The sequence below is a fragment of the Lynx rufus genome, unplaced genomic scaffold, assembly GCF_022079265.1.
Source record: "Lynx rufus isolate CCGP_SWC_20201006 ecotype Redwood Valley unplaced genomic scaffold, mLynRuf1.p SCAF_10, whole genome shotgun sequence".
In the NCBI taxonomy this organism is placed as follows: Eukaryota; Metazoa; Chordata; class Mammalia; order Carnivora; family Felidae; genus Lynx; species Lynx rufus.
In genome coordinates this window covers 35,244,063-35,266,064 of record NW_025814824.1, presented here as the reverse complement: position 1 = coordinate 35,266,064, position 22,002 = coordinate 35,244,063, and positions in this window count along the sequence as shown.

Below are 22,002 nucleotides of genomic sequence, written 5' to 3'. Positions count from 1 at the left end.
AAAATATATAAGTAGAATCTGAAACAAACAATTGTGCTATTAGAGATCACTTTTAAGAATTGCTATTGCATGGAGGATTGCTTTTAACATTTGTTCCTTTTATTTTAAAATAATGATAATCATCTCTGATAACCTAGAAAGAATTGAAACAAAGTGGTTAAATATAAATTTAAAGGTGTAATAATGAATTTCATGGCAATTTGGTTATTTACATTTATTTATTTATTTATTTATTTATTTATTTTTGAGAAAGAAAGAGTGGGGTAGGAGCAGAGAGGGGAGACAGAGGATCCAAAACAGACTCTGCACTGACAGTAGAGAACCCAATGCGGGGCTCGAACGCATGAACTGCAAGATCATGACCTGAGCTGAAGTCTGAGGTTTCGCTGAGCCACCCCGGCGCCCTATACCTTCATGTATTTAAGTTATGTGACTTCAAGGGCGCCTGGGCGGCTCAGTCGGATAAGCGTCCGACTTCAGCTCAGGTCATGATCTCAGGGTCCGTGAGTTCGAGCCCTGCATTGGGCTCTGTGCTGAAAGCTCAGAGCCTGGAGCCTGTTTCAGATTCTGTGTCTCCCTCTCTCTCTGACCCTCCCCCGTTCATGCTGTCTCTCTCTGTCTCAAAAATAAATAAACATTAAAAAAAATTAAAAAAAAAAACAAAATAAATTATGTGACTTCATATTCTGGGCTTGTCTACTCAGATATCTTGAACGATATGTAATGTGAGTTTGTCAACAGATATTTATAATTTACTTACCAGAAGAATAGCATTAAACAAGCTAGTTTAGAGGAAGCCAATGCATTAACCACAAAAGAATAAAATGACCTTTAATTTGGGGGATTTCTTAGTGTTCAATAAAACATTTTGATTTCAAATTGAGAATTATTTGTTACACAATGGAGTTTTATGGTAATAACTAAGAAGCCCTGATAGAATAGTGCAATTAAGGAGGTAAAATTCCCGAAGTGATCTTCTGTGTCCTTTTTTTTTTTTTTGTACACATGAATAACTTAGACCTATTTTTGCTTATTGCAGTTATTCCTGAAAGGCAAGGTGCATCGGGCAAGTAGTTCTGAGCTGAGGGGTCTGGTTTTATTTTTGCTACTCATTACCTGTGTAAGCCTGAGCAAGTTCCTCAAATTTCCTTAGTCCAGCTTCTACAGCTCTTAAATGAAATGTTTAGAAAACATGGTTTCCATTACCTTCAATTAATAAATTTGTAACTTACCTCAATTTTGGAAGATCCATATTTTTCAATAATCTTTGAAAGATGCAAATGTGTTCCTTCAATCAATGGACTATCAATCTGAACTATTACAGCAGTAGCCTGAAGGGGTTATTACAGCAGTGGCCTGAAGGGGTTAGGAAGTTTTAGAAAATGTTATCTTCCTTTTAAATTATAACTTTAATGATGGCCTTAAGATATATGTAATATAGTACATCTTATGACATGCAGCTTGAGTTTACTGTTACTGTTCACACACACACACACACACACAGGCACTGTGATGGGGAGGTGCAGGATATTATGAAAATTTCTTTTTTTTTAAATTTTTTTTTCAACGTTTATTTATTTTTGGGACAGAGAGAGACAGAGCATGAACGGGGGAGGGGCAGAGAGAGAGGGAGACACAGAATCGGAAACAGGCTCCAGGCTCCGAGCCATCAGCCCAGAGCCTGACGCGGGGCTCGAACTCCCGGACCGCGAGATCGTGACCTGGCTGAAGTCGGACGCTTAACCGACTGCGCCACCCAGGCGCCCCTGAAAATTTCTACAGAAAGAATCCAAGCAACCATTGGTGTCAGGAATACTTTGGGAGAAAGGTATCTGAGTTGAGATCTGACAAAGAATAGAAGTTAGCTAAGGTCTAATGAGGGGAAGTAGTATCTTAGCAAAAGGGAATGGTAAAAATTTATTGGAAAGAGAGACTAATCCTTTGAGAAATTATAGAAGTTCATTAAAGTTGAACTTCAACTTTGGAACTTTTAACCTAGCTCAGTGAAAGGAAATTAATACTTGTTAAACACATACATACTGTGCTTTAAGGGGAATGTTTGGTGCTTTAGACTTGCTGTGTTATTGGGTATGTTACATGTCTCTTGACAGCCAGGGGAGCCTCATGTAAAACTTCAACTAGGCAACTACTTAATAATGGTTAGTTTTTATCTAATTGATTTAATCTTCTTCCAATCTCACCATTGCGTTTTACTGATGAATCCCATCTAGTCCTTACTCCTGCCCTTGGCATATTTTCTTTATCCAAGCTTTTCTAGCATCTTCTTTCTATTACGCAGATGCTATTTTAGACAATGGCCCCTTTAAAACCCCTTTGGCTAATAGTTTTAAGAGTGCTTTTTTTTTTTTTGTCTCCAGATAGAGCTCTAATTCTCTTTGTATATTTGTACAGTTTGTGCATTTTATTTTACAACACATATTACAAAGAAGAGTGAGACCTTCCTTTAAAGTTACTGTGAAATATTGACAGGTTTCTAAAATTATATATTTATCTATGGGAGACATACTTATTCTTTGACAACTATACCACTAGCACTGTGTGTGTGTGTATTCAAATGAGTATGTTTGTAAGTGTGTTGGAGATATATTAGACAAAAGTTGTACCAGAAATTCATCAGATTTTTCTCCTCCCAAATAAGAATTCTAAATTTTAAAAAAATCCATTTTGATCATATCATTTTATAGATGACATGAAACCCAGAGATGAGTATATCTAGTTTTCCTAAGTTCAGTTCCAGGGCTCTTAATATAGCACACAATAGCCACGATAGCATGTCTGTTTCAAAATGTGAACGTGTATATGGCAGGGTACATATTTATAAAACTACTCAGTGGTGCCCAGCCTATACTCACATGGATGCTCAATTTAAAAAGTATTTTTAGAAGATGACTAGAAAATTGATTCTCCGAATTTATGCCTTTCAACTCAGAGGATAGGACAAAGTATGTACTGACTATTTGGAAAATGTATGTGTAAAATTAGCTGGCTATTATCTAGTTAAGAAATAAGCCGTGCTGTCTGGTGTGCTATGAAGTGGAAGTGAGTGGTTGTTGGAAAGAGGATATATAAATGGTGCTTTACGAGGTTATATTGATCTTTTTTTTTCAAATTAAAGTTTTGAAAAAAGTAAGTAAAGATAAGGAAAAGTCTAGTGAAAGTCACCATCTCTAATATGTTATGGCTGATTAGGCTATAAGACCAGCATGTTCAATTTTCTATTGTAAGGTAACAGGGAGTAGACTATATTTTGTATAACTTTTTATATGTGCAAAAAGAGCAACAAATAATAAATTATTCTATGAAACATATGGTTAATTTCTGTCCATTCATTTAATAAATGTTTACTGAGTGACTACTATGTGCCAGGCATTGTGTTAGATGTGTATGAGAGAGAGAGAGAGACAGAGAGAGAGAGAGAGAGAGAGAATAAGTCCTTTCTATTTGGGAACTGACAGGTGTTTTGAAACAGATACACCTTGAGAGCAACAACAGGGTTATGATACAGGAATGTAAGACATATGAAACCTGTACATTTTAGGGACAAACAACTAAGCCCAGAAGAAGGATGGAAAAGTGGGTTGGGATAATCTGAGCGCTGAAGGATTTAGCCTGAGGTATGGGTGTAGCCAGGAGGAGAAATAAGATAAGAGTATTTGAAGAACAAGGGATGGAATATGAAAAGCACAGAAGTGAAAGAGAACATGGTATACTCAGGGAGCAGCAGGTGTTTATTTGTCTGTGTTTTCCCAGGAGCAGAAGGATGATAAGAGTTAGTGGTGGGAGAAGAGACTGCTGAGAAAGACAGGAACTACTTACTTCATGAAATGCCAAACCAAGAAGTTTATATATTGTCTGCGGTGATGGGGAATATCTTTTAGGATGTTAGTGGGGAAGGGACATAAACAGAATTTCCTCTTTGTATAATAGCCCATACTATAATGGAAGATGGATGGGATGAGGATAAAATCACTTAGATAGGAAGATTAATAAATTACAGCTTCTGGATGCTACATAAATTTCCCATCTACCACTCTTCTTCCTAAAAGACAGTTTAGGTATAGAACTATAAATACTCAAAAATGAGTGGATCCTTATATTGCAAACCTAATTATTGCATTCTACAAAGAAGAAAATGAGGTCAAACAGGTTAAATGACTTGCCCAAAGCCAGAGAGTTTTTGACAACACTGGAATTTAGGACCCTGATCTTCTCTTTCTCAAAAAACATGGATTAAAATTCACAAGGAACCAACCCTTCAGCTTTATAGAAATATTTTAACTAAAGTATTAATGATAATGTGTCTGTATTAGCAGTACCATAAAACAAGTGACCTTCATGGACAAAACTCTGTGGTTAAAATTAAAAAGACAAAGGAAAATGAGATCTGATTACTAATGTAATTAACTGATGATCCAGTGGGTGACAGATCCATAAATGCCAGTTATAGACTGATGATAATGGAGCATTCAAATCTTAAAACTGGTGCTCAAGTCCTGCTCTCAAAAATAATGAGGGACCCGCGTCCTCCGACCTCCCTCCTTGCAAGGTGCTAATGCTATGTTCTGCATAATGATGTGCCAAGCCAGTGTAATGGCAGTGCTCTCTCACTGCACATTAATTCTATTTGTTTTCTGTTGCTTTAGGTTCTGAGTTTTTGAAAAGTGGGCATTTATGAAGTGCTGTCATGAATAAGATAGGGAAAGAATATTATGATTAACCCTTCTTCAGTATTGCCAGACTCACAACATGTTCATAAACTCAAACAAACTGTTAAGGGTATAACACACTGGAAACTTTATTTATTTATTTTAAAATAATCCCCCTCAAAACCTCGGTAAGAGTGCCTAAGTCACATTTTTAAAAGTGTAATGTGGCACCCAACTTGTTACTGGCTCCTTCAAACTGAGTATTTCAGTGCCAAAATAGAACTAGTTATTCATATGGACATAGACCACTTCTTTCAAGTGGGTAGCCTTAGTTGGCTTTTAAAATTGATAGTATTCATGGAGCTTGTTCAGATGATCATCAGCCCCAATGGGGATTTGATTTGCCCAAGAACACAGGTTAATAAATGATAAAACTAGTGCCTGAATCCTGCAACCCTCATCCCAAGATATCACTATAGCCACTGCATCAAAAATAATTTGCACTTTGTCCAATATACTATTGTTTAAAAAGTGAAGTAATTCTTAAAGGGGGTTAATTTCCTGAAATACATATATGTATCAGTATTCTCCCAGGTCCGTAGATTCTAAATTTTGGAAATGGAATTTTATATACATAGTTCTCTGGGAAGGTGAAATGAAAGTCAGCCTTCAATGTTTGAGTGATCACAGAGGGCTAAGCAGCTTTTGACAATTCAAGGTATCTAGCTGTGGGGGGTACTGTGGCCTGGCCCCTAAGTATTGGCAACACGTGATATTCAGAGCACTATGGCCCAGGGAAAGGGGGCCATATTGCATATGTGCAGTATTTGCCTAGTTACTGGGGTGAGTCCAGCCCATTTCTCTCCTTTGCAGAGTAAGTAGAATAGAAGATTAACACAGTGCTTCTCTGGAATGACACATTGATTCTGTTTGTAGAGGAGATACATATCATAGTAGGAAAAAAAATCAGTACAGAAAAATATATAGAAGAAAATTGCCACTCAGAGATAACCACCAAGAGCATTTTCATATATATAGTTTTTCAATTTTTTCTATGTACATACTACATGAAAAGGGCTCTACACATGTCTGTTCACAGTTTATATAAATAATTGAGTGGTGGAATGTTCCAGGTACCCTGGTGATAATCTTGCCTCAACAGGATGAATTGGTATTTATAGCCATGTGCCATTTACAATCCTTTCTACATTTCTGAAAATATAAATTGACTAAGCTATCACTTGGCAATAATGATACAACAAGGTTTAGACTGTTTGAATAAAACAGTGTAGGTACATTATAACAAAGGTATGGAATAAAGTGTAGAGGACTTAATTATTTTTATTTTATTTTATTTTATTCATTTTATTTTATTATTTTATTCTATTATTTATTTATTTATTTTAATGTCTTGGAGTGGCTGGGTGGCTCAGGTGGTTAAGCATCTGACTTTGGCCCAGGTCATGATCTCGTGGTTCATGAGTTGGAGCCCCACCTTGGGCTCTGTGCTGACAGCTCAGAGTCTAGAGCCTTCTTCAGATTCTGTGTCTCCCTCTCTCTGCCCCTCCCCGACTCTGTCTGCTCTCTCTCTCTTTCTCTCAAAAATATTGAAAACATTACTTTAAATTTCTGTGTCTTATGTCATGAGATATTTTCTTATACTTCTGTTAGGGAGCAAAGGAAGACTACTTCTTGATCCTAGAATAAGAAAAGAAAGTTGTGATTGGATGTCGTAAGTTTCAGTTATTTTGGAGACAGAAGAGGAGGCAGGTCACTTGAATATTGAAGCAGTACCAGGTTGTATGAACAGATTATAGCTGTGGTAACCTGTTTTTCCCTGCTCTCCTGAGATGATGGGGGGACTCTGCTGAAATACCCTAGTGACTCATATCTGCTTCTTGGAATTCTAAGTGTTTTATTAATTTATAAAGGAGATTCTTTTTTTTTTTTTTTGGGGAGGGGGAGAGAAGGTTGGCAGAGTAAAGGGAATCCCTGATTTGGGGGGATGTTAATGTAGTTTTACACAATGAAATACTATTGTGTCCTGACCTGATCACCTAAAATTATAAAACTCACTTTGTAATATCATGCCATTAAGTTGTCTTTGAAAAAATGGTAAAAAGTAGATAAAAGCACAATAATTCCTTATCTGGGGAAGACACTCAATTTCTCTAATGTATTAGAAATTATTTAGCTTGCTTCCTTTTTGGATGTAGAAGGGTTAGTATAAATAGTGGTGAAGTGGATTATCAATTCATAAATTTTTGCCAGCGTCTGTTGATAAGTCCTTTTGAGAGATTCCAAGAAGAGAAATAACTGGGTGAAAAGGAGCAAATATTTTTAAGACTTTGATACATGCTGGCAAATTGCTTTCCAATTTATACAACCACTAGCAATGAATGAAGATGGCAATTTCATCACACCTGCTCACTACTAACAAAGCAAAATAACACAAAAGGCTTGCTTTATAAAAAAAAGGTATTATTTACTTTTTGCAAATATAGATATAGGCTAAGCTGTTCTCAGTAATTAGTCTTTGTGATAGACTGTTTCTTTAGGTCAGGAGAGGATCGCTTTGAGAATGCATTTAAAGAGCAAGAAAGAGTTGTGTTCACTGATAGACAACCTCTTGAATCCTTGAACACCAAAAAAGTATTACTTATGCAAGAAGCCCATGAAAGAGAAAGACAATTATTGCATGAGAAATGGGAGAAGCACTGAGGCTAAAATTTATCTCTTGTCACATGTTTGTGTAGAGCTATACTCTAACTTTGGAAATTACAAATTCTATTAATATTTTAGGGCTGTCATAACAGAGAACCATAGACTGGAAACTTATACAACAGAATTTTGTTTTGTTTTGTTTTCCTCATGATTCTGGGAACTGGATGTTCAAGATCAAGGTGTCTACAGGGTTACTTTCCTCTGAGGGCTTTTTTCCTTGGATTTTTATCTCTGAGTCTTAATGTGGTTTTCCTCTGAATGGCTGTATGTCTTAATCTATTCTAAAAAGGACACCAGTCACAACGGATTAGGGCCCATCTTAATGAGTTCATTTTAAGCTAGTTACCTTTTTAAAGACATGCTCTCTAAATATAAATCACATTCAGAAGTAATGGAGACTAAGGTTTCCACATAAGAATTTTGAGGGGACCCAATTCAGCCAATACCACAAATATATTAAAATTTCTGCTTTGCTCATATAAAATATTATACACAGTACACTATTCTTGAGGGTTACCCACTTATTCACTAATTATTATGGCATCATTGCCATCTTTTGTGAGAGAAAAATATGTTACACACAGGGATCATTCTGAATTTGCATTATGTCCACAAGCACATTTGGTTTGATAACAAGCAGATACAAAGAAATTTGATTTAGTAGTAGCTTAATTTGGTCTCTTAAGTTCAGTTTGCATACCATATATAGCATCTTTCATTGGAATATAGCATATCTATTGAACTTGTTCATGAAATCGTATCATATATCAGTAAGGACATACAACGGAAGTGAAATTTCTTCCAAGATAGGCTGAAAAGGTAAGCCATTTTACAGACTTCCTATATATCTGGAAATTATATATTGTATGAACAAATTTATTGGATTTTAATAGTTAATAAAGAGAGAAATAACAGAAACTCTGTCCAATTTTAGAGCATTCATATTGGGCATGAGGGGCATTAGTCATTGTGTGATGATTTACTTTAGAATAAAATAGTGACCCTGCTCTGGTGAAGTAGTTGTTGGCGTAAATCTCCTTTTGCAAGAACACCTCTTATTTTGCTCAAAACACAGGAAGAATACTAGGTACATGGCATTGCATAGCTATGCATGTATGACCATTGTACATTTCCTCTAAATATGGACCTTTTTGTTTTGGGGAGTTATTTATTTTGATTTTGATTTTGATTTTTGATTTATTTATTTTTATTTATTTATTTTTTTAATTTATTTATTTTTGAGAGACAGAGACAGAGGACAAGTGGGGAGGGGCAGAGAGGGAGGGAGACACAGAATCTGAAGCACCTCCAGGCTCCCAGCTGTCAGCACAGAGCCCTATGAGGGGCTTGAACCCACGAACCTTGAGATCATGACCTGAGCTGAAGTCGGACACTTAACCAACTGAGCCACCAAGGCGCCCCTGTTTTTCATTTTAAAGATTGCTTTCGCCCTTCAAGGCCTTTTGTGTTTCCATACAAATTTTAGGATTGTTTATTCTAGTTCAGTGATAAGTTCTGTTGGTATTTTGATAGGGATTGCATTAAATCTGTACAATGCTTTGCTTACTATAGACATTAGAACAAAATTTGTTCTTCCAATCCATGAGCATGGAATGTCTTTCCACTACTTTTTATTGCCTTAAATTTCTTCTCTGAGTGTCTTATAGTTTTCAGAGAGCAGGTATTTCACCTCTTTGGTTAAGTTTGTTCCTAGGTAAGGTATTATGCTGCAATTGCAACGGGATTATTTTCTCAATTTCTCCTTCTGTTGCTTCATTGTTCATGTATAGAAATGCAATGGATGTCTGTACATTGATTTTGTATCCTGCAACCTTACTGAATTCATTTATCAGTTCTAGTAGTTTTTTGTAGAGTCTTTAGGAATTTGTATATATACCATCATATCATTTGCAGATAGTGGAAGTTTTACTTCTTTCCAATTTGGATGCCTTTTATTCCTTTCTCTTGTCTGATTTCTGTGGCTAGGACTTCCAGTACTATGTTGAATAAAAGTGATGACAATGGACATCCTTGTCTTGTTCCTGACCTTAGGGAAAAAACTCTCAGTTTTTCACCATTGAGTATGATGTTGGCTGTGAGTTTTTCATGTTAGGCCTCTATCATGTTATGATATGTTACCTCTACTTTGCAAAGGTGTGTTTTTTTTTTTTAATCATGAATAGATGTTGTACTTTGTCAAAAGCCTTTTCTGATTCTATTGAAATGATCATATGGTTTTAATCCTTTCTTTCATTTATGTGATGTATCATGTTGGTTGTTTTGCAAATATCAAACTGCCCTTGTATCACAGAATAACTCCCACTTGACTGTGGCTTCTGATACCTTTAATGTACTGTTGGATTCTGTTTGCTAATATTTTGTTGAGAATTTTTACATCTATATTCATGAAAGAGATTGGCCTGTAGTTCTCTTCTTTTGTGGTATCTTTATCTGGTTTTGGTAACAGGGTGAATGTGAAAGTTTTTCTTCCTGTTTTAATTTTTGGAATAGTTTGAAAAGAATAGGCTTTATCTCTTCTTTAAATGTGTGGTAGAATTCCTCTGTGAAGTTGTCTGGTCCTGGATTTTTGTTTTTCTTGAGTTTTTGATTATAGATTCAACTTCATTGTTGATTATTGGTTGGTTCAAGTTTTCTATTTCTTCCTGTTTTAGTTTTGGTATATTGTATGTTCCTAGGAATTTATCCATTTCTTCTAAGCTGTCCAGTTTGTTGGCATAAAGGTTTTCATAATATTCTGTTACAATTTTTTGCATTACTGTGGTGTTGCTTATTTCTTCTTTCATTAGTGATTTTGTTTATTTGGTGATCACCTCTCTCTCTCTCTCTTTTTTCCTGATGAGGTAGGCTAGAGGTTTATGAATTTTGTTGATCTTTTTAAAAAACAAGGTCTTGGTTTCACTGATCTGGTTTGTTTTGTTTTGTTGTTGTTTAATTCTTATATCACTTATTTCTGCTCTAATCTTTATTATTTCCCTCCTTTTCTAGGTATAATATTTTCGGTTCTTTTTCTAGCTCCTTTAGGTGTAAGATTATTTGAGATTTTTCTTGCTTCTTTGAGTAGGCCTGTATTACCATAATCTTCCTTTTTAGGACCACTTTTATTACAGTCCAAAGATTTTAGACCATTTTGTTTCCATTTTCATTTTTTTCCATGTAAGTTTTTTATTTCTTTTTTGATTCCTTGGTTGACTCATTTATAGTCTAGTAGCAGGTTATGTAACCTCTGTGTATTTTTGCTCTTTCCAGATATTTTCTTGTGATTGATTTCTACTTCATAGTGTTGTGGTCAGACAAGATACATGGTATGACTTAGATTTTTTTTTTTTTATTTTGTTGAGACTTGTTTTGTGGCCTAATATGTGATCTGTTCTGGAGAATGTTCCATGTGTACCTGAAAAGAATGCATATTCTGATGTTTTAGGGTGGAATGTTCTGAATAGGTCTGTTAAATCCATCTGGATGGGCCTTTCTTTTCAATCACAATAATAGCAACACAAATGAAACTCTCCTATTCTTTTCCTTTGTGTTTTCTCAATATGTTGGTTTTAGCTGTAGAAATTCATCTGTATTTGATGAAAGGTTTTAAGGATTCTCTTCTCCCAAATTTTTGGCCTTTGTAGATATCCTTGAAGGAAATTTACCAACTAAAACATGGCATGTTTTTTGGGTTGTGAATCCCACTAAATTAATATCAAGGAAACATCATACTTCACAGGTTAAATATTCTAAGAAACATGATAGTAATGAGGTATTCTGAAATGAGCAAAACAATAATAATGCAAAATTACATTTTAGTTTATATTAGTGACAATTTACCTGTTCTCAAAAATTAGTTTTCTTTCATGTTGCCATGTATATTGTATCTTTATGTTAATAATCAATATAAATGGGGGCGCCTGGGTGGCGCAGTCGGTTAAGCGTCCGACTTCAGCCAGGTCACGATCTCGCGGTCTGTGAGTTCGAGCCCCGCGTCGGGCTCTGGGCTGATGGCTCGGAGCCTGGAGCCTGTTTCCGATTCTGTGTCTCCCTCTCTCTCTGCCCCTCGCCCGTTCATGCTCTGTCTCTCTCTGTCCCAAAAAAAATAAATAAAAACGTTGAAAAAAAAATTAAAAAAAAAAATAATAATCAATATAAATGTAACTTAGTTTCACTTAAAATAGTTGTTAATTTGGTGTAAAGTAAAAATAAAATAACATTGAACACCTCATTTTCTTTAAAAATGATTTTAGGGGCTCTTGGGTGGCTCAGTTGGTTAATCATCTGACTTTGGCTCAGGTCATGATCTCATGGTTCATGTGTTTGAGCCCCACATCGGGCTCTGTGCTGACAGCTCAAAGCCTGGAGCTGGCTTCAGATTCTGTGTCTCCCTGTCTCTCTGCCCCACCTACCCCCACTCACGCTTTGTCTCTCTTTCTCCCTCTCAAAAATAAACAGTAAAAAAATAATAAAAATTAAAAAATAAAAATGATTTTAGTTAGCTATTGAATTATGATGAATTATTAAATTTCTAATAATGATAAGGTAAATAACCTGACACTTAAACTGAATTATTTCAAATGGGATAATATCTAACTTTGAATTTAGTTTTTTTTAAAGAATAAAATCAGATAATTTACTAGGATATTTTCTGATGTTGCAAAACATTTGAGAAAAGCAGCGGGAATACCATTATGTATAGAGTTCACATTGATGTAGTGTAATCTTGATGACTAGCATCTGATCAACCTGTGTTTAATACATGACTACATTAACTGCTAGATGGGCAATGTTTAAATAGATTAATTTCAACTAAAATATCCTTTCTCAAGAACCTTGACCAAGGTCAGTTCTCTTTTTCCTGGAAGAGTCACTCTATGTAAATGATCTGATCTCATGATTTGGAAAGGTTTGTGAAGCACTGAGGTAAGAGGCAGCTCCACCTCCTCTGCTAAGACAGACAGGGTTTCTCAACATTAGCACATGATTGATATTTGGGCTGCATGAATCTTTTTTTGTTATGGGCTGTCCTGTGAATTAAAGGATGTTTAGCAGCGTCTATGGCCTCTACGCACTAGATGCCAGTAGCAACTAGTAGCATGCTACCCCCAGCTGTGTTATATGTCTCCTGTCACAAGAATGGGGGTTAGGAAATTAGCCTTGGTAGAAAATCCCTGGGGCCCCTGACTGGCTCAGTCAGTGGAGCATGTGACTCTTGATCTCACGGTTGTAGGTTTGAGCCCCACATTAGGTATAGAGATTCCTTAAAAATAAAATTAAAAAAATATCCCTGAGTTAAAATATTAAAATGATGTGAATTAGTGTCAAACCCTCCTTGAGTTCCACCACCAGATCTGTAAAAAGAGATTCTGATCAAAACATACTTTATAAAATATGTTGTGTACCTTTCAGGTTTGGCATTTAGTGCTTTCCTTATCCAGGGTATTGTTTTATTCCTGTCTTTTTTTTTTTTCTTCCCTTTGTTTTTTTTTTTGTTGTTGTTGTTGTTGTTGTTCATTTTCTCTTATCAAGTCATTTCCCCCCTTCCAATTCTACCCTGTACTTAGTTAACCCAATCTTCATATATTTTATAATCAATCAATTGATTTATATAGTTTATTGTCAAGTTAGCTAACATACAGGGTATACAGTGTGCTTTGGGAGTAGATTCCCATGATTCATTACTTACATACAACACCCAGTGCTCATCCCAACAATCCTTCTCAATGTCCATCGTGCCCCTAACTCTCCACACCCATCAACTCTCAGTTTGTTCTCTTTATTTAAGAGTCTCTGATGGTTTGCCTCTCTCTCTGTAACTAATGTATTTTGTTTCACTTTTTGCTTGCAAAGTAGCTAAAGATTATCTGTTTGCTTTGTCAGTCTAACTCTTCCTTATTGATACCAGGTCTTTCTATGATAAATTTATTATAGCCTGGCAATAACACTGGCAATCCAGTTTTGTACTGTCTCTTTGTCACATACTTTTGCTCCCATGGATATTAGACAATCGGATTCTTGCCTGACCTATGGAAAACGTTAAGTGCCTCCCTGTCATTTAAGAAGATTTTCTGTTCTTCTAGTCATTCCAGAGCAAGAGTAAAATACAGAACATAGAATTCCAGATGTTAAATAACCATTTAAAATGCCTCATTGAAAAAAAATGCCACTTTTACTTCGATTTCTTTAGTGATTCTTTCATGAATGAAGTTTGTCATCCATAGTTACATTTATAAATTATTTCTCACAATTATAATATGAAAATATAATTATAATTATATTCAAATATAAGAAATACAAATGGAGATTTTCATACTCAAGAGATGATTAGTAGACTAGAAATATCATTTGAAATATTTTTTAAATGTCCAAATTATTTAATAATTTTAAAGGGTTTTGAAGAATTTTTACTTTTCAAATGTCTTGTAGTTTTTAATAGCCAACAATTATTGGCTACTTACTATGTCCTACGAAGAGTTCTAAGCAATTTATTTGTATTAACTCATATAATCTTTGCAACAACTTCACTCTATGTAAAACAAACTTAGGCTCAGAAATGGTTTTGTAAATTGTCCAGTATAGCTAGTAATTCAGGGGCTAAGGTTCAAATCTAAGAAATGTGATCTTCTAGGTTTGGCCATAGAACAAAGAAAATAGCCTAAATTTGTGTGTGTGTGTGTGTGTGCGCACGCGTGTGTGCACGCATGTGTCTGCATTTGTGTCCACATCTGCTGTACTTGAATACTGGCTGAGGGAAAATTATGCGTGACCCAAAGGATTGATTCCCTTGGATTATCCAGGGACTTGTGTGACACTTCCATGTAACATTGGAATCCCTAATTCACAGTTTGAATTGAGTTTACTCAGGTGTCTTCTAGTGTTAAGATTCTTTGAGTTTGTGAACTTTAAATATGGAAGAAAAAACGTACTTTTACTTTATACATGCTATGTATTTTATTATTTATTTATTTATGTATTCATGGTAAAACTTTTATTACAACATACTGGTGGAGATCACAAGGAAGTTCATGCCTTCTGATTTCTACCCCCCTCACATCTGGAAATTTCAAGTAGATAGAATGTCAAAAAATATGGACAAAGTAAGTGGTTCTTTGATATTACATTTAATTGAAGTTCTTGTAATCAGCGTTGTCACATTTGCAATGAGAATTCTTACATTTGGATCTGTGATTTTATGTGGATGGGTATCCACATATTTGCAAATAGGACGCTGCCTCTAATAGAATAATAAAATTGAAAGAAATCATGGAAATATGGGTCTTTTATGCAGCAATATGTGATTCTGTTTCCTCTTTTGATTTCTGAAGTACCTAAGTTCATTTGAACACATTTAAATCTATTATCTGAACATACATTCTAGTTTCATTGCCTGAAAATTTAAAACATTATTATTACTGTGAAAATGATTCTCTTAACTTAATTGATGTTCCATTGCCACTTTTTGATGAACAAATATTATAGGATTTTTATTACCATAAAACCTGTTTAACCTACTTCCTCATCTTCCTATTCAGAACATAATAATTCATTTAGCAGTTTTGATAAGTGTTATCTGAGTTTTTGCCTGAAATTGACTGTTGTGTATCAGGAACTGAATCTACCTCTATGTTTCTTTCTAGGAAAAAAATGCTTTTTTTTAAGATATAAAGGAATGAAGTTCATTTAGAGACTCAGATTGAGAAGTATATTAGAATATTTATACCTTATTCTTTTTTCCTTAATGAACTAAAGCAAAAAAATAAATACAAAAGTATTTTTGGAAGTTAATAGATAGATACTCATATTGAGCAATGGTTGAGCATTAAAACATGTTCTTGTTTTAATTTTATGTTTTAGTATTTCTCAATCTGTTATACTAAGTGTATTAATGAAAACATTATATATATATTTTTTTTACAATAGGTTCCTGTCCTGAGACCACAGCAGGATGTGCCTTGGACAAAGGTATGCACATTTAAAGTATATTTCAAATATTCTCCACAAGTAAAGTATATAAATAAAAAATGTTTTAATAGTAAAAAAGTTATAGTAATTATATTACTGTCATGAGTTTAGATATATTCAATTATAGTACATGTTCATGTCATGATAAACTAAGCTGATAAAACATTATACTAGTGAGAAAACATCAGAATCAAAAATCTGATTATTAAACACATATCATTTCCTGAGCAATGAAAGTCTTAATCCATACAACACATAATCAAAGAATAGTTATAACTAATGCCCTTGACAGTAAAAGAATGATACTATTCAAAGTTTAATGGAAGTTGTGTAAATTAGTCTTTAATGACTCTGATGATTCAGTTATTGAAGATAGAATATATGAAAGTGAATTATATCAGTCAAGATCTACCTTAGTGCCTAGGATTTGGGGGGACCAGATAGTGAAATTACAAGTGGATTTGAGAAGAAGATGCAAACAGCAAGATACATAAAGCTCAGTAAGAATTATATAAATGCACTACAGGAAAGCTAAGGAGGAGAGTATAAGGCCAATACAGGATGCCTTTAATTTCAAATGGAATATTATTGTAAAAAAAATGTGGAAAAGAACATTATAAATATCATGAATTGTAATAACCTTGAATCCTGAGAGGGAGCCAAAAAGAAAAATTATACAATGAATAAAAAGTACATAGTGGGAACTCCAGGAGTAAAGACAAAAGGAACTAAGATTCTTAGGGATAGTAATGGAGAAAGAAGAAGGAGCTGGAAATGGATCCCACCTACAGGAGCTGTTAAAACCATTCCTTCTCTATGGAGGAAGTAGCAAGAAAAAAATTGCTTAAAGTAGCACATATGGAATTTGAGTTCTAGGATAGGGTACTGAAAGAAAGTTTGTCATTTCTTTGGAAGTATTTAAATAATCAATGGAGTTACAGATGTCTGCTTATAGTTTCTCTAAAATTCTCTAGATCGTTTACCCTATTTTGCATCCTTCCACCCCACAATGAAATGGGTGAAACAGTTCTTTTATTATTTTTGTGTGAAAAATTGATTTTATATTTAAAGGAAAGTGTAAAGTAGGTTTGTGGTTATAAGAAAAATGTAGATATATATCTCAATAACAATTGATATCTTATTTTATGCAAGCATAATACTTGGGGAAATACACTTATATACTCATGTTTATATTTTACATTTGGCCCAAAACATACTGTATGTGTTCTGGCATATTAGTTCTCTATGAAAAATAAATGCCTAAAAGCATATCCACATAAATAATATTCAATATATGAATAATTGATTTTTAAAAATTGAAACATGCTTCTAGTTTTTTGTTTTGTTTTGATTTGTTTTGTTTGGAGTATGACTCCTGACTCTATTTTTCATATAGTTTTTTCTCTTAGTCACTTTCAGTACCTATTCAGAGACTGGTGTGATTTCAGAATATCCATGTAAAATATGCCAGCTGATGTGCTCTGCCAGACAGAATGAATGGCTGCAGGCACAAATCTCTGTTGTGTCAAGGCTTTGGCATGACATTTGGCAGGGAGCGAAATCAATCACAACACAATGCAAATAATGATGGTTTCCCATAGATATGTAGCCTCAAACCCAAGCCTGCTGTTAGTCTTTACTACTCTTTTCACTCTTTTTCTAGGGAACAACGTTTCTAGTAATGAACTGAAAACTATGGTATTTACTGGTGTTCTCATAGTGTAAAGAAATAGGAAGATTGTGGCTTTGAAACTGAGCCTTCCAGTTTTAAGTGTGGCTCTCTCACTAACTAGTTGTGGAATCCTGGACAACTTACTTCAAATGAATTCAAAATGAATTTACTAATAATTATCACAGGGGTTGTGCGGGTATTAAAATGACAAAATTGTCCATAGAAACTCTTCCACCTGTTACATAACTAAATGCTATTCTAGCCCTTCCCATTTTTATAATGAGATGGGTTTTGCATGAAACTTCTTAATCATCGTCTCAATCATATTGTGAATGCAAGAGGAATTACTCTAATAACATTTTTAAATTTCAGGCTATGTAAGCATGTGCAATAATATTTGTCTTCATCTTTGGGTGGGTACTCTTTCTAGTGAAGGAAGAGTTGTTGCAAATTTCTTGATTTTTTTTTCTATTTGCTTCCTTTTTTAAAGAGTTGTATGTGATAAGAGGGTTTTTATGTTGTGTAAGGGTGTTTTGAATCTCCTTAATTTAAAGTTTTGTTAGTGTACTCAAGGATGGAAAAACACATAGTAAAATATAGATGGCTTAGCAAAACTACCTTCATAGCATACCCACACTTGGTTTTTAGTTCAGTATCTCAGTTCAACTTCTTTACTGAGAAATTATTATGTATTATATATACTGGACTAGATGCTAAAGGTGCAAAGAAGAAAGAGATGTGTATTCTGCTGTATAAGGGAATTATAATCTAGAAGGGAGGATACATGTGAACATCATTTTAAAACAATGTGGTAACAGTACAATGGAGAGGTTCCAATAAAGGGCCATATAGAAAAGCATTTCAATTAAGTTGGCTTCCTGGAGGGGTTGACACTTCAAGTATCTTGAACGGTGAGGATGAACTGATCAATATATAAAGTCAAATATAAAGTCAAATATAAAGACAGGATGGTGGAAAGAGGTCAAGAATAGGACTAAAACACTGAAAGTAGTAGTAAAGGTTCAGATTTGAAATTAGAAAGTAAAATCCACCCAATTTGTTCTTGAAGGTATATATTTAAGATCTATATATCTTTTTGTTAGGGGATAGGCTTCAAGAAGAGTACATACAAGACTGTAAAAAAAATTCAACATCATTAACAGTGGTTATCTCTATGTAGTATACCTAGATATATGTGTGACTTTTGTTTTTTATTGAAACTCTGATATGTGTTCTACATTTTATATAACAAACATTGTGAACACACTCTAATGTGGCTCCCATGATCCTGCCTCTTGATGTTCATACCTTGAGTGTGGACAGATCCTCTTGCTTGCATCTAATGAACAGCATATGTATTAGTCCTATGATTATGTTATGCTGATAGGTGTTTATAATTCTGATAGGTGTTAATGATATCACATTATAGTTTTAATTTTAATTTTGCTAATGGCTAATGATTTTGAACATATTTTCATGTGCTCATGTGGCATCTGTATCTTTGATGAAATGTCTGTTCATGTTGCTTGCCCATTTTTTAACTGGATTGTTTTATTTATTTATTCTTTCATCTTTTAAAAAATTGTTTAATGTTAATTTTTGAGAGAGAGAGAGAGAGAGCGCACATGCACAAGTGGGGGAGGGGCAGAGATAGAGGAAAACACAGAATCTGAAGCAGACTCCAGGTTCTGAGCTGTCAGCACAGAGCCTGATGCAGGGTTCGAACTCATGAACCGTGAGATCATGACCTAAGCTGAATTTGGGCGCTCAATCAACTGAGTCACCCAGATGCCCCTATTTATTTATTCATTCATTTTAATGTTTATTTATTTATTTTGAGAGAGGGAGGGAGAGAGAGAGAGCATGAACATGAGTGGGGGAGGGACAGAGAGAGACTCCAAAGCAGTTCTTTGCCCAGCAAAGAGCCCCATGTGAGATCATGACCTGAGCTGAAATCAAGAGTTAGATGCTTAACCAACAGACCCAGCCAGGGGCCCCTAACTGGATTGTTTTTAAAGTGTTGAGTTTTGAAATCTTATGAATCTTATTGAATACATACATTGGCTGATAGAGAAGGTGAAGAGATATTAGCTGGAAATCCAGACAGGTAAGCAGTCAGGAAGCAGGTGGCATATACGTCTGAAGCCCTGGGGGGAGATCAAGGATAGAAATAAAGATTAAAGGAGCGCCTGGCTCAGTCAGTTAAGCGTCCAACTTCGGCTCAGGTCATGATCTCAGTTTGTGAATTCGAACCCAGCATCAGGCTCTGTGCTGACAGCGCAGAGCTTGGATCCTGCTTCAGATTCTGTGCCTTCCTTTCTCTCTGCCCCTCCCCACTTGCACTCTGTCTCCCAGAAATAAAGATTAAAAATTTTTTGAAAAGAAATAAAGATTAAAATAATGTCATAGTCAAGATGAAATTGAAGCATGTCTTGAAGGACAGTAACTTCAAGCCCTTATATTTTCCTGAAGCACAGAATGGTCTCTTACTCTCAAAATTTTATTGTATGTTATTAAGTAAATGTTCTTTAAGTCCCTGGACTTGAAATTTTATATAAAACATTAAGGTTTTCTCATTTACCATAGACCTTTAATGCTACCAGTATGTGAGTAGTGTCAATAAGATATGAAATTTTCAGTGGAAAAACTAAATTGAAGTTTTGGTGTGTGGCATAGACACAGGCAGGGAGAGACGAAAGGCTTGATCTGGTCAGGCTAAGATCTGGAGCTCAGATTATCTACAGAAATAGAGTAGATATTTTGTAAAGACTTCTTTCTCTAGATACTATAACAAAGCTCAGTTCAGAAGGCAAATCCATTATCTGAGATGTATGGTGATACATCCATGGAAATCCAGTAAAGCAGGCTAGATTGGGAGTTTATCATGAACAAATGTACAACACCAGGTGAGAGAAGGAAAGGAAGGAGTCTCTGAAAGTCTAGAAAGACTAGAGCATGTTGGCTAATTGAGGACATCGGGGGGCAAAGTAACAATCCATCATTCAAGAGAGACATTAACTATTTTTAAAATTTTTTTTTTCAACGTTTATTTATTTTTGGGACAGAGAGAGACAGAGCATGAACAGGGGAGGGGCAGAGAGAGAGGGAGACACAGAATCAGAAACAGGCTCCAGGCTCTGAGCCATCAGCCCAGAGCCCGACGTGGGGCTCGAACTCCCGGACTGTGAGATCGTGACCTGGCTGAAGTCGGACGCTTAACCGACTGCGCCACCCAGGCGCCCCGACATTAACTATTTTAAGATTCCTGCCTCATGTGTTAATCTTTGTAATAGATTCAGTTTATACTTGAGAATGAAAATTAATATGGTGCTGGTATAAACCAAACATAAGTCCACTCAGTGGAACAAGGGACAAGAGGCTCCCCCACTGTACTAGCATTAACCCTTTAGTTGCTAGGTTGTGGGGGCTTCTGAAGGATAGGCCAAGACTGTAAGGGTAGTGGGAAGAAGGGGGATTTGAGTCAGTGCCTGTTTACCAGTTGTATCTAAGTTTTTTAATATTTTAATAACCAGGTCAGCCACTACCAGAACAGATGGGCCAAATACAGCCTGGACTATATACCTATTAGTAGAGAGTCTCAGTGGAGTGGACTAGAAATAGAATGACTAGGGGTGCCTGGGTGGTTCAGTTGGTTAAGCATCTGACTTTGATTTCAGTTCAGGTCAGGATCTCACAGTCCTGAGATTGAGCCCCTAGTGGGGCTCTGTGCTGGGCATGAGGCCTACTTAAGATTATCTTTTTCTTCCTCTGTCCTTCCCCTGCTTATGCTTTCTCTCCTTCACACAAATATATAGATAGATATAGATAGATATAGAAATAGAACTATATAGATATAGATATAGATATAGAAATATATAGAGATAGAGATAGAGATAGAGATAGAGATAGATAGAGATAGAGATAGATAGAATAATGACTAAAGAAAGGGAGCAAGGGACCTCCTTGTTCAAAGACAGAAACTTGTAGAAGGATTGCTTTTGAAAGTTATTTTATTACAGAGATCATCAAAATTGGCTTGATAAGAGTCTGAAATACTGAAAGTATAAAACATGATTTTTGTGTCCATTAAACACTATCTACCATGCTCTGGCAAACCCACTTCTTACTGGGTAGTGTGCTTACTACCTTCATCATATTTGGGGATCCCAAATATTTTCAGCCACTTTTTTGCTGTGAAAATGTCTTTTTTTTTCTTATTAAGAATTCTGATTATTTTCAAGTTTCAGCCTCATATTTAATTCAGAGATTCTCATCTTGCCTGGGCACAGCCTAGACTTGATGTTCTAGTTGTTCTGAATGTGTTTGGGGTAGTAGGCGATGGGAATGAGTGGGAGTGAAGGAATGGGAGGAGGGTGCCAAAATGCCCTGCTTCCTCATGCCTCTTCCTCCTTCCCTGTTAATTGTTTGGATTGGGGTAGAGAAAGGAGGAGGGACACAAAGTTCTCACATGTAACTGACTTTGGCAAGTGGCTATCCACTCTCCACTGATTGTCACTGCTGCTCTATCTTTGGCATGAGTGCTTTCTATGAACCTGGAAACAACTTGTGCCATGAGTATGCTTTTGGTGGTACTTCAGAGCATCTTGTTAGAGCTATGACTGGGTAGCTTCCTGGTACTTCAGACCTGGCCCAGATTCAGCCTCTTTCTACCTCTCCTCACCTCCCATCAGTGTCCATATGTGGCCACATCACAGACTTGACATATGAAAAGAAATGTGGTTCCCTATTGCTCTCAATGACAGAAGAATTGTCTTAAACTAAAAGTAAACATTAAGGAAAATACACAGAAGTCAACTGAATAGAAGAGAGCCTACAGTGAATGATGTGTTTTTTTTTTTTTTAATAAGGAAAGGAATGGTGGTGTTTTCTTTAATTAGGAAAAATTAAGTCTGGTGGGAGACTGTGAAATAGACATAAATGTATGTGTGTGTGTGTATGCGTGTGTGTGTGTGTGTG